At 49.4% G+C, this 12,052-nt stretch overlaps 1 protein-coding gene across 2 annotated transcripts in view; it reads left to right on the top strand.

Annotated features, from left to right (window-relative positions):
* LOC141133305 (beta-1,3-galactosyltransferase 1-like) overlaps positions 1 to 12,052 on the top strand; it is an 86,990-nt gene that overhangs the window by 31,203 nt on the left and 43,735 nt on the right. The gene's annotated exons all lie outside the window — the stretch shown is intronic.

Here is a 12,052-nt window from a genome sequence, read left to right as displayed (position 1 = left end):
ATGACTACTTTCTCCTCTCATGTAGTTCCTCTGTCTGTTCTCTCCCCCTCTCCCTCCTTCTCTCTCGCTCCTCTCTCTCTCTCCCTCCCTTTCTCTCTCTCCCACCTTACTCTCCCCCTCTCCCTCCTTCTCTCTCTCTCTCCCTTATTCTCTCTCCCCCTCTCTCTCCCTCTCCCTTTTTTGCCCTCTTTCTCTTCAGTGTTTTCCATGTTCTTTCCCTTCTGTAGTATGTGGCCATCAGATATCGCATATCATGGTGGTGGATGGGGTGTCCATTACAGTTACAATATATCACTACTTTGTCCTCTCATGTAGTTCCTCTGTCTTTTCTCTCTCCCTCTCCCCCACCTCCCCCTCTCTGTCTCTTCCCCTCTCTCTCCTTCTCTTTCTCTCCCTCCTTCTCCTCCTCTCTCCCCCTCCTCTCTCTCTCTCTCTCTCGCTCCTTCCCTCTCTCCCTTCTTCTCCCCCTCCTTCTCTCTCTCCCTCCCTCCCTTTTGCTCCTTCTGTCTTCCCTTCTCTCTCACCCCCTCCTCTCCCTCTCACCCCTCTCTCTCTCTCTCTCTCTCTCTCTCTCTCTCTCCCTCTCGCTCCCACTCTCCCCCTCCTCCCCCCTCTCTCTCTTACCCCCCTCCACTCTCTCTCCCTCTCTCCCCCCTCTTTCCCCTCCTCTCTCTTTCTCTCTCTCCCTCCCCTCTATCCCTCCCTCCTCTCTCTCTCTCCCCCTCCTCTCTCTCTCCCCTCCTCTCTCCCTCCTCTCTCTCCCCTCCTCTATCTCTATCTCTCACCCTTCTCTCTTCCCTTCTCTCTCTTGCCCCCTCCCTTTTCCCTCGCTCTCTCCCCCTCTCGCTCCCTCCCTCTCTCTCCCTCTCTTGCTCACTCCCCCACCCTCACTCCCTCCCTTCCTCTCTCCCTCTCTCTCCCTTATTCTCTCTCTTGCTCACTCCCCCACCCTCTCTCCCTCCCTCCATCTCTCTCCCTTATTCTCCCTTATTCTCTCCATCCTTCTCTCTCCCCCCTCTCTCTCCATTCTTCACTCTCTCCCTCTCTCGGTCCCTCTCCCTCACTCCATCTCTCTCTCTCCCTCTCTTGCTCGCTCCCCCCTCTCTCTCCCTCTCTCTCCCCCCTCTCCCTCCCCCCCTCTCTCTCTCTCTCCCTCCCTCTCTCCCTTATTCTCTCTCCCTCTCTTGCTCGCTCCTTCTCTCTCTCCTTCTCCTTCCCTCCCTCTCTCCCTCTCACTCTCTCCCACTCCCTCTCTTGCTCACTCCCCCTCTTTCTCCCCCCTCTCTCCTTCCCCCTCTCTCTCCCTCCCTCTCTCTCCCTCTCTTGCTTGCTCCCCCTCCCTGCCTCTCTCCCCCCTTCCTTTCTCTCTCTCTCCCTTATTCTCTCTCCATCCTTCCCTCTCTCTACCTCCCCCCTCTCTCTCCCTTATTCTCTCTCCATCCTTCTCTCCCCTCTCTCTCTTGCTCCTTCACTCTCCCTTCCTCTCTCTCTCTCTCTCTCTCCTTCTCTCCCCCTGTCTCTCTTCCTCTCTCCTCTCCCCCTTCCTCTCTCTCTTTCTCCCTCTCTCCCCCTTCCTCTCTCTCTCCCTCCTTCTCCCCCCTCTCTCTCCTTCTCGCTCTCTCCCCCTCTCTCTCCTTCTCGCTCTCTCCCCCTCTCTCTGTCTCTCTCCTTCTCTCTCTCTCTCTCTCTCTCTCTCTCTCCTTCTCCCCCCCCTCTCTCTCTCTCTCTCTCTCTCCCTCCTTCTCTCTCTCTCCCTCCTTCTCTCTCTCTCCCTCTCTGTCTCTGTCTCTCTCCTTCTCTCTCTCTCCCCCTCTCTCTGTCTCTGTCTCTCTCTCTCTCCTTCTCTCTCTCTCCCCCTCTCTCTGTCTCTGTCTCTCTCTCTCTCCCTCTCCCTCTCTCTCTCTGTTAGTAGATGCTTCGAATTTCCAATGTAAATACTAATGAAAAGAAAGTTTGTTCACTAATCATGAAATCGTCAGATTGACATTCATTTTATACCCCAGTGGTGAGAAAGTTTGAAGGAGTAGAGTTGAATGAATGAAAACCACATACACTTTTTGAAATTCACTCAGTAAAGTCCATTCATTACAAAATCAAATCTTAAAATCAAACAAAATCTTTCAAACTACAAACAAATATTCTTTCGTACAAATTTTCCTAATGCCGCGTACACACGGTCGGACTTTCCGGCATACTTGGTCCGGCGGACCAGAGTGTGCCGGACAATCCGCCCGTGTGTAGGCGCCGGCGGACTTTTCCGGCGGACTTTATCCCAAAAGCCCGCCGGACCTAGATTTGAAAAAAGTTTTAAATCTTTCCGCCGGACTCAGTTTCGGGCGGAAAGTCCGCTCGTGTGTGTGCTGGTCCGACGGAAAGCCCGCTCGTGTGTATGCTGGTCCGACGGACCAGATACGACGCGAGGGCAGGGTATTGCATCTCGCGCTCGCTGCAATAGGAAAAACAAATTTTCCTATTGCAGCGAGCGCGGATCATACCAGGCCCTTAGGTCTAGTATGGATTATAAAGGGAACCCCCTACGCCGAAAAAACGGCGTGGGGTCCCCCCTAAAATCCATACCAGACCCCGATCCGAGCACGCAGCCTGGCCGGTCAGGAAAGGGGGTGGGGACGAGCGAGCGCCCCCCCCCCCCCTCCTGAACCGTACCAGGCCGCATGCCCTCAACATGGGGGGTGGGTGCTTTGGGGGAGGGGGGCGCCCTGCGGGGCCCCCCACCCCAAAGCACCTTGTCCCCATGTTGATGAGGACAAGGGCCTCTTCCTGACAACCCTGGCCGTTGGTTGTCGGGGTCTGCGGGCGGGGGCTTATCGGAATCTGGGAGCCCCCTTTAATAAGGGGGCCCCCAGATCCCGGCCCCCCACCCTATGTGAATGAGTATGGGGTACATGGTACCCCTACCCATTCACCTAGGGAAAAAGTGTAATAAAACACACTACACAGGTTTTTAAAATATTTTATTAAACAGCTCCTGGGGGGGAGATCTTCCTCCGGCTTCGGGGGTCTTCTTCCGGCTTCGGGGGTCCCTGCGCTTCATCTTCTCCCAGCATCCGGTTGGTTCTTCTCCCGGTGTTCCAGTTCTTCGGCCGGCTCCTCTGCTGTCTTCAGGTAGCTCTCTTGCCAGCAGAGGTCCGGACTCCTGGGCTTCTGGGCTTCTGGGCTTCTGGGCTTCTTCTCTTCTCTTCTCCAGATGTTGACACGACGCTCTCTCCGGCTGGACTGCTCTCCGAGGGCTGCGTTGTGACTTATATAGGCGGAGACCCCGCCCCCTTTTGATGTCACAGTCCCTGGGCATGCTGGGACTGTGACGTTTTAGGGGGCGTGGTCACTGGGTGATGTTGACCACGCCCCCTAAAACGTCACAGTCCCAGCATGCCCAGGGACTGTGACATCAAAAGGGGGCGGGGTCTCCGCCTATATAAGTCACAACGCAGCCCTCGGAGAGCAGTCCAGCCGGAGAGAGCGTCGTGTCAACATCTGGAGAAGAGAAGAGAAGAGGCCCAGAAGCCCAGGAGTCCGGACCTCTGCTGGCAAGAGAGCTACCTGAAGACAGCAGAGGAGCCGGCCGAAGAACTGGAACACCGGGAGAAGAACCAACCGGACGCCGGGAGAAGATGAAGCGCAGGGACCCCCGAAGCCGGAAGAAGACCCCCGAAGCCGGAGGAAGATCTCCCCCCCCCGGAGCTGTTTAATAAAATATTTTAAAAACCTGTGTAGTGTGTTTTATTACACTTTTTCCCTAGGTGAATGGGTAGGGGTACCATGTACCCCATACTCATTCACATAGGGTGGGGGGCCGGGATCTGGGGGCCCCCTTATTAAAGGGGGCTCCCAGATTCCGATAAGCCCCCGCCCGCAGACCCCGACAACCAACGACCAGGGTTGTCGGGAAGAGGCCCTTGTCCTCATCAACATGGGGACAAGGTGCTTTGGGGTGGGGGGCCCCGCAGGGCGCCCCCCTCCCCCAAAGCACCCACCCCCCATGTTGAGGGCATGCGGCCTGGTACGGTTCAGGAGGGGGGGGGCGCTCGCTCGTCCCCACCCCCTTTCCTGACCGGCCAGGCTGCGTGCTCGGATCGGGGTCTGGTATGGATTTTAGGGGGGACCCCACGCCGTTTTTTTGGCGTAGGGGGTTCCCTTTATAATCCATACCAGACCTAAGGGCCTGGTATGACCCGCGACGGGGCTCGCAAGGTGTCAATCTCGCCGATAAAAGCGGCAAGATTGACATCCTTTTCTAGTCCCGTCGCACCTGAGTCACGTTCAAAATGAACGGACTTGTCCGTGTGTGGGCAAGTCCGTTCATTCTGAAAGTCCGCCGTAACTCCGGCGAAAGTCCGTCGGAAAGACGGGCGGACTTAGCCCGCCGGAAAGTCCGGTCGTGTGTGGGCAAGTCCGTCCGTTTTAAAGTCCGGCGCACCTGGCGGACAAAGTCCGTCGGAAAGTGTGCCGGACCAAGTAGGATAGAAAGTCCGACCGTGTGTACGCGGCATAAGACGTTTGAAATTCTATCCCTCTATGACCAGCTTTACCTTCACTCCAAATCTGTGCTGTCCAGGAGCTCCCCGCCAGCCGCTGTCATCTTTGGCCAGGCCGGATCCGAGTACCAATTTCCGGCCATTTTAATTGGCTGGGCCACAGTGACGTAAATCCTGTGCATGTGTGGGAGATCAGTCAGCTCGGCATTGCTGAAATTGTGCACTGAGCTGCCAGCGGTGGACAGGCAGGTAAGAAACTTTAGGGATAGTTCACATAGGATTGGACAGCTGCTGAAGCCCTTTATCTGTCCATTCCCGGCTGCGGTAGGGGGCAGTGTGGTGCGCAACTCCGAGCATCACATGGCTCCTTTTTTTTCTGTATTTGTACAAACTTTATACAAAAGTACACTTCATTCAGTGAAATGCGATCCTGTACAGTGTGCTGCAACAAAATGCAGCATGTCTGCATTTTATCACAGAACACTGCAGTGCAGCCCTGTACTGAGTTGCAGTGTGAATGGGATACACAGGAAACAACTATTTTCTGTGTGTCCTTGCGGTGACAGCCTTTATGCAGAAGAGACATAGTATGTAGCAGCGAAATCTTCCCCTCTACCCCCGACCACAGCTGGTTCTCCGGCCAGCAGAACTGTTGCTTCTGGTTGGACTGCAAGCCGCAGTCCCAACCCTACACTGCTCTCTTGCTTCTGGATAGGCCCTCAGACAGCCTAGCAGCCAGATGTCCCTGGGATAGGCCCAAGGCTTATGACCTAGCAGCCTGGGGTGTTACAACACATGTCCATCCAGACAGCCGTCCAGGTGGCACAGAACCCCGATCACATGACTCCACCCAAATAAATAGGCTCTCCCAGCAGGCCAAGGGACCCAAGAAAATCCCTGCCCATTGGCTGAGACACCCCATTTATTCCTAATCTGTACTTGCAATGCCTTTATCTTATCTAATGTCACCAGATACCCGGCCATCTAGTGACAGAAGAGAGAAGTGCAGCAATTCCAGAATTGGGGTGAAATCAATTGATCTCCTATCAATTGGCAAATAAATTTGATAGCAGCCCTGCCTAAACATCAGGGTGCTACACTTTATTTTATGTATTTATTACAGGTACTTATGTAGCGCCGTCAATTTACACAGCAATTTACATATATATTGTACATTCACATAAGTCCCTGCAGAGCTTACAATCTAAGGTCCCTAAGGCCTGGTCCACACCTATGCACATTTTAGTGCATTTTCAGTTTTTCAGAAACACACTACAGTCCATGTAACATGGTTTCCTGTGGATGTAGTTCACATTTGTGCATTTTATGGAAAGGGCCGGGGTTTTTTTTTTTCTGGTTTTTGGTTCCATAGACTTCAATGGTTTAAAGATGTGTATTGAAAAATGCAAAATGCATCTGGAATATGCAAACTGCAACCTGCATAGGTGGGAATCAGGCCTAACTCAGTATACTTGTGTCTGTTCCCTATTTCCTCTTTCATGATATCTTTCTTGTGTCCTCTCTCCTTTTGTTATATTTCCAGTTTGTAACGTCCTCAATCCCTGTTTATTATTCACTCTCTGTTTCCCACCCTTCCCTCTTTTCAGTCAATATGTCATCTACATTCTTATAATATGACCATGCTTTACACGTCATACTTATTTTTTGTATAAGTATAAGGTTATGGATTAAACACCACTGCTTGTCTTTAACCCCTTCATGATGGAGGATAAATTAGATCTTAATGCCTGAATAGAGTTTTGCCACTTTGGCATGTGCTATGTGTTATATATTAGGAAAATAGTAAATAAAACCATAATTTTTTCAAATGTAGCTGTATATTTCTTGCTATTACCATGACCTACCACCAAAGACTAACCCAAATTAAATGTTCCTGCTCATAACGATCGCTGCAGTGCCATATACACTATATTGTTAAAGTTATTGGGATGCCTGCCTTTACACGCTCATGAACTTTAATGGCATACCAGTCTTATGCCCCGTACACACGGTCGGATTTTCCGACGGAAAATGTGTGATAGGACCTTGTTGACGGAAATTCCGATCGTGTGTGGGCTCCATCACACGTTTTCCATCGGATTTTCCGACACACAAAGTTTGAGAGCAGGATATAAAATCTTCCGACAACAAAATCCGTTGTCGGAATTTCCGATCATGTGTACACAAATCCGACGCACAAAGTGCCACGCATGCTCAGAATAAATTAAGAGATGAAAGCTATTGGCTACTGCCCCGTTTATAGTCCCGTACGTGTTTTACATCACCGTGTTCAGAACGATCGGATTTTCCGACAACTTTGTGTGACCGTGTGTATGCAAGACAAGTTTGAGCCAACATCCGTCGAAAAAAATCCTAGGATTTTGTTGTCGGAATGTCCGATCAATGTCCGTCCGTGTGTACAGGGCATTAGTCTGTAGGGTTCAATATTGAGTTGGCCCACCATTTGCAGCTATAACAGCTTTAACTCTTCTGGGAAGGTCCACAAGGTTTAGGAGTGTGTCTATGGGAATGTTTGAGCATTCTTCCAGAAGAGCATTTGTGACGTCAGGCACTGATGTTGGACGAGAAGGTCTGGCTCGCAGTCTCCGCTCTAATTCATCCCAAAGGTGTTCTATCGGGTTGAGGTCAGGACTCAGTGCAGTCAAGTTCCTCCACCCCAAACTCGCTCATCCATGTCTTTATGGAACTTGCTTTCTGCACTAGTACGCAGTCATGTTAAAACAGGAAGGGGCCATCCCGAAAGTGTTCCCAGAAGGTTGGGAGCCTGAAATTGTCCAAAATGTCTTGGTATGCTGATGTCTTAAGAGTTCCCTTCACTGGAACTAAAAGGCCAAGCTCAACTCCTAAAAAACAGCCCCACACCTTAATCCCCCCTCCACCAAATGATTTGGACCAGTGCACAAAGCAAGGTCCATAAAAACATGGATGAGTGAGTTTGGGGTGGAGGAACTTGACTGGCCCGCACATAGTCCTGACCTGAACCCGATAGAACACCTTTGGGGTGAATTAGAGCGGAGACTGTGAGCCTGGCCTTCTCCTCCACATCAGTGCCTGACCTCACTAATGCGCTTCTGGAAGAATGGTCAGACATTCAGATAGACACACTCCTAAACCCTGTGGACAGAATTCCCAGAAGAGTTGAAGCTGCTATAGCTGTTATAACTCAATCTTGAATTTGGTTGTCACGACATCATGTGAGTGCCGTTGAGATGACGAGAAACGAGTACTGCGGCATCTATCTTTACTGAGGCACGCCAAGATACCATCTTAAAACCTAATCCTGACGAGCGGCCATCGCTGACAACCCCGAGCGAGACCTGAGCTACAACTCCTGGACTTCATGTCTATCCGATGTGAGACACAGAAGAGACAAGCCCCCGCAGGATGGTAAAGACATGAACCTGCAGTGCTCCTGGTCCGGTGAGCGGACCAGCTGGTCCTTGGTTTATTTACAGCTCTATGACTTTTACCTCACAGTTATTTGCACAACCTTTACCATCTCATTACCTTTGGTCCATTGCTGGCAAATATTGAGAACTTTACGATAACTACATGGCCCCATCGCATACACGCCCACATACCACACCTGAGTCAGGAACTTTCTGGGTCATGTTTATTAGCGACAAATGTCTTCTCACAAAGTGCCTATTCAATACCATGCAATGCCCTCAGGAACACTCAGTGAACTGCACAGTCCATACCTGCCAGCTGGGACCCGTCATCTGGGTACTTTTTCTATTCCAGTGGATCTGGAAAGTGAGGCCTGGAACGGAAAGAGAAAGAAGAAAGTAGTGCAGGGCCGGGCATCACAGTGTGTAGAGGGGAGACAACAAATGGTTAATCAGGAAAGTGTGAAAGGAAGGGGATGGCACAGTTTGGAGAAGACAGAGTGGGAGGAGTGGTATTTATTAAGGGGGAGATGGAACTTCCGGGCAGCAGATGAAGGGGCAGAAAGAAGGAAGCAGTTTGTACACACGCTGCTGTTCTCCACCATCATGGCTGACATAGACCTCATCTTAGCCTGGTTGCGGGCGGCTGCAGCGACCAGGGGACCGGATTGGCTGCACAGCCATGTGCCCGCCCTCATCGAGGATCAGGCCCCCAGAGCTTTGCACCACACTAAGAGCCCTCCACAGGCCCCCCCGCGAAGCGACCATCGACTTCCGCCAGAGCAGGGCCTGGCCGTATTACTCGCCGCCGACGGAGCTCGGTGGGCGGGGCTACAGGCCACCATCGCACCTCTTCCCCGCCCATGCGTCGCATGTGTCAGGGGCAAGCTGTCTCCCCCTCCTCAGCGGCTCCCATGCGGGGGGAGGCTCAGCGAGGGAGGAGTGCAACCATGGCCGACGGGCCATCGCCTCCACTGTGCAGCTCGTTTTGCACAGAGTGGCCCCGAACATCCTCTTCTGGGGTCCTTGGCGGCTCTCGTGGCTCCTCCCCACATCAGATAAAACCCCTAGGAGAAGAGCTCTCCTGGGGGTTACCTTGCGGGTGTGCTCCCGAGTCCAGCATTCGGCGTCCATAGACACAAATGCTGGACTAGGCCCTGCCCCCCCTGGTGCCCGCATCTATATTTGATTGACAGCAGTGGGAGCCAATGGCTGCGCTGCTATCAATCTATCCAATCAAGAGCTGGGACCCCGCCAAGGGAAATACGGGGCTCAGGTAAGTAAAATGGGGGGGCTGGGGGGGCCGGACTGCCAGATGTTTTTTCATCTTAAAGTGGATGTAAACCCAATGTCATCCTTTCTAAACTACTGCCATGGTGGTTATCTATAAGGATATACATGCCTCCTGCATGTATCTTTACCTGTCAAATGTCTCCCCTCTGTCTGTTATGAGACCCGAAAAACTGCAGATTCTGTGGGCGGGTCTGTTGTCTGGAGCTCGGTGGGTGGAGTCGTGATGTCAGTAGACTCCCCGCCCACCTCTACACTCCCCTTGTCGATATTCATTTTCTCTGTGTATCTCTAACACTGAACTTCTGCTGAACTTCTGCTATGATCTCTAACATCCAGTGAAAAGACAGGAAAGTAACCACATGACTTCAGAATGTCAAATCATGCTGAGGTGTGGAACAGCCAATCCTCGCAGAGCTGCTGAAGAAAGGAGTGGGGGAGGGAATTAAAAAATAATGCAAGTCTTAGGCTAGTGCATGAGATATGTAAATCACCTGTCACTCACAGCAAGGGGGAGGATTTGACAAAGTTTTTCTCAGTTTGTCAAGAATTGTCTCACTGAACAATAAAAGAGGATTGCTCAGAGATGGAATAACTCTGTGTGGCAAGACTGGGCTCAAATGATAGGAAATCTTATACTCTACAGTATGATATATAAAAGAAAAACATTCGGGGTTTACATTCACTTTAACGCATAGGATGCATTAAGGTGAAAAAACACGAGGGTTTACAACCCCTTTTTTATTATTACATTTTTTCTTTTTACACAGTTTTCCCCCATGGCCAGGAGAAAAGGATACAGTGGGGAAGATTTAGGCTCCATTAACACCTGAGGGTTTTCAGCTCATAAAACGTAAAACGCCCAACAAGCAAAATCCTATTCATTTCAATGGCACCTGTTCACATCTGAGCGTTTTGTCACCTGAAGCAAAACGCCTAAACGCCTTAAGCTCAAAAAGAAACATGAGCTTCTTTGCTTTTTTCTGCTTTTTACATTGGTGACCTGTACAAAATCGTGACAAAAACGCGGCAAAAAAAAACTTCTGTTTTTTCTATACTATTCTGTTATTTTCATCTATTCTTTTCTAATCTATTCAAATTCGAATTGATTCTATTTAAATTTTGGGAAATGATTATATTCTTTCTATTCTATTCTATTGTTTTTTTTATTATTTTCTATTCTATTATAGTCTATTCTATTCTTTTTGTTTCTATTCTATTCTTTTGTATTCTATTATTTTCTTATGTATTCAAATTCAAATTACTTCTATTTGAAATTCGAATTTCAGAAGATAGTTATATTCTTTCTATGTTATTCGATTCTATTTGTTTCTATTATATTCCAGGCTATTCTGTTCTTTTATTTTATATTCTATTTTGTTCTGTTTTACTCTATTATATTCTATTCTTTTATTTTCTGTTATATTCTTTTCTATTCTATTATTTTTTTTCTATTCAATTCCTTTATTTTCTATTCTATTTTATTCTCTTTGGAAATTCGAAAACTATTCAAATTCGAAAACTATTTGAAACATTTTCAAAAACGATTCAGATTCGAATTTCATCTGATTTTTTTTTTTTCCCTATTTTGGATTTGTTTAAATTCGGTACCAATGTAATTTGGAAATTCAGAATGAAAGGAACCGCACATGTCTACTGATTGGTTGCTATGCACAACTACACCAGATTCTGTGTGCAACAGTTTTAGTTAATTAAATGAAAATCGGACGTTGTGTTCACATCCGACAAAAATGTTATAGTCTGCACATCCAGCTTATGTCGTACGAAAAATCGGAATCGGCTGTCGAAAGCACCGTACTAACGATCCGAAAATCGTCAGATCGTTCGTCGGATGAAATTTTACTTCCGATTTTCGTATCGTGTGTACGGGCCTTAACTGACACTGCTGACGCTAGTGACACTAATACAGTGATCTGTTATAATACTGTACACTGACACTGTACTAATGGCACTGGCTTTGAAGGGGTTAACGTCAGGGGCGATCAAAGGGTTAACGGCCTGCCTAGAAATATGTGCTGCTTTTTTACATTATAATTTGGATGTTTTTTTCTCCCTGCTTTTCAGCCAGATCGCTGTACACAGAGTTTTGTGGTTTTGTAACCACAAAACTCTGTATGTGATTGGACACAGCTGATCAGTAGGTTTCAGCCAAAATTATTGGCTGAAATCTAATGCCAAGCTCCTGCTGTGTCCAATCACAGCACAGGTTGACAGGGGGGGCACGTGCATGCGTGCTTCAAACCTGAAAGAAGGCCAGTCATGTGCATGTACATGACTATGTCTCTACCTGCCGCCTGCTCGCAGTATATTTACTGTGAGCGGTAGGCAGGTGGTGAACCACTTGCCAACCAGCCACTGCAGTTGTACTGCGGTAGAATGGCATGGCTGGGCGAAATGATGTTACGTTGCTTCTCCCCGTGGCCACTAGGGGCGCAAGCACACCCGCTGCTCGCCCCCGGAGCCGATGTGAGTGCCCAGCGGTCATGGTCACCACCGGGCTCCCGCAATCGCTGCTGACACACACCGAGAACTGGGATCTGTGTGTGTAAACACACAGATCCTGGTTCTCTGAGGGGAGAAGAGACAGATCGTCTGTTCAAACAGAGTATGAACAGCGATCTGTCATCTCCCCTACACAGTTCCCTCCCCCCCTTCAGTTAGAACACCTTCCTAGGGAACACAATTAACCCCTTGATCGCCCCCTAGTGTTAACCCCTTCCCTGCCAGTGACATTTTTACAGTAAATCAATGCATTTTTATAGCACTGATCGCTGTATAAATGCCAATGGTCCCAAAATACTGTAGTGTCAAAATTGTCCGATGTGTCCAACATAATGT

Source organism: Aquarana catesbeiana, linkage group LG03, assembly GCF_042186555.1.
Source record: "Aquarana catesbeiana isolate 2022-GZ linkage group LG03, ASM4218655v1, whole genome shotgun sequence".
NCBI lineage: Eukaryota > Metazoa > Chordata > Amphibia > Anura > Ranidae > Aquarana > Aquarana catesbeiana.
The sequence above is the reverse complement of the archived record's forward strand: the minus strand, read 5'-3'. Positions and strand labels throughout refer to the sequence as shown.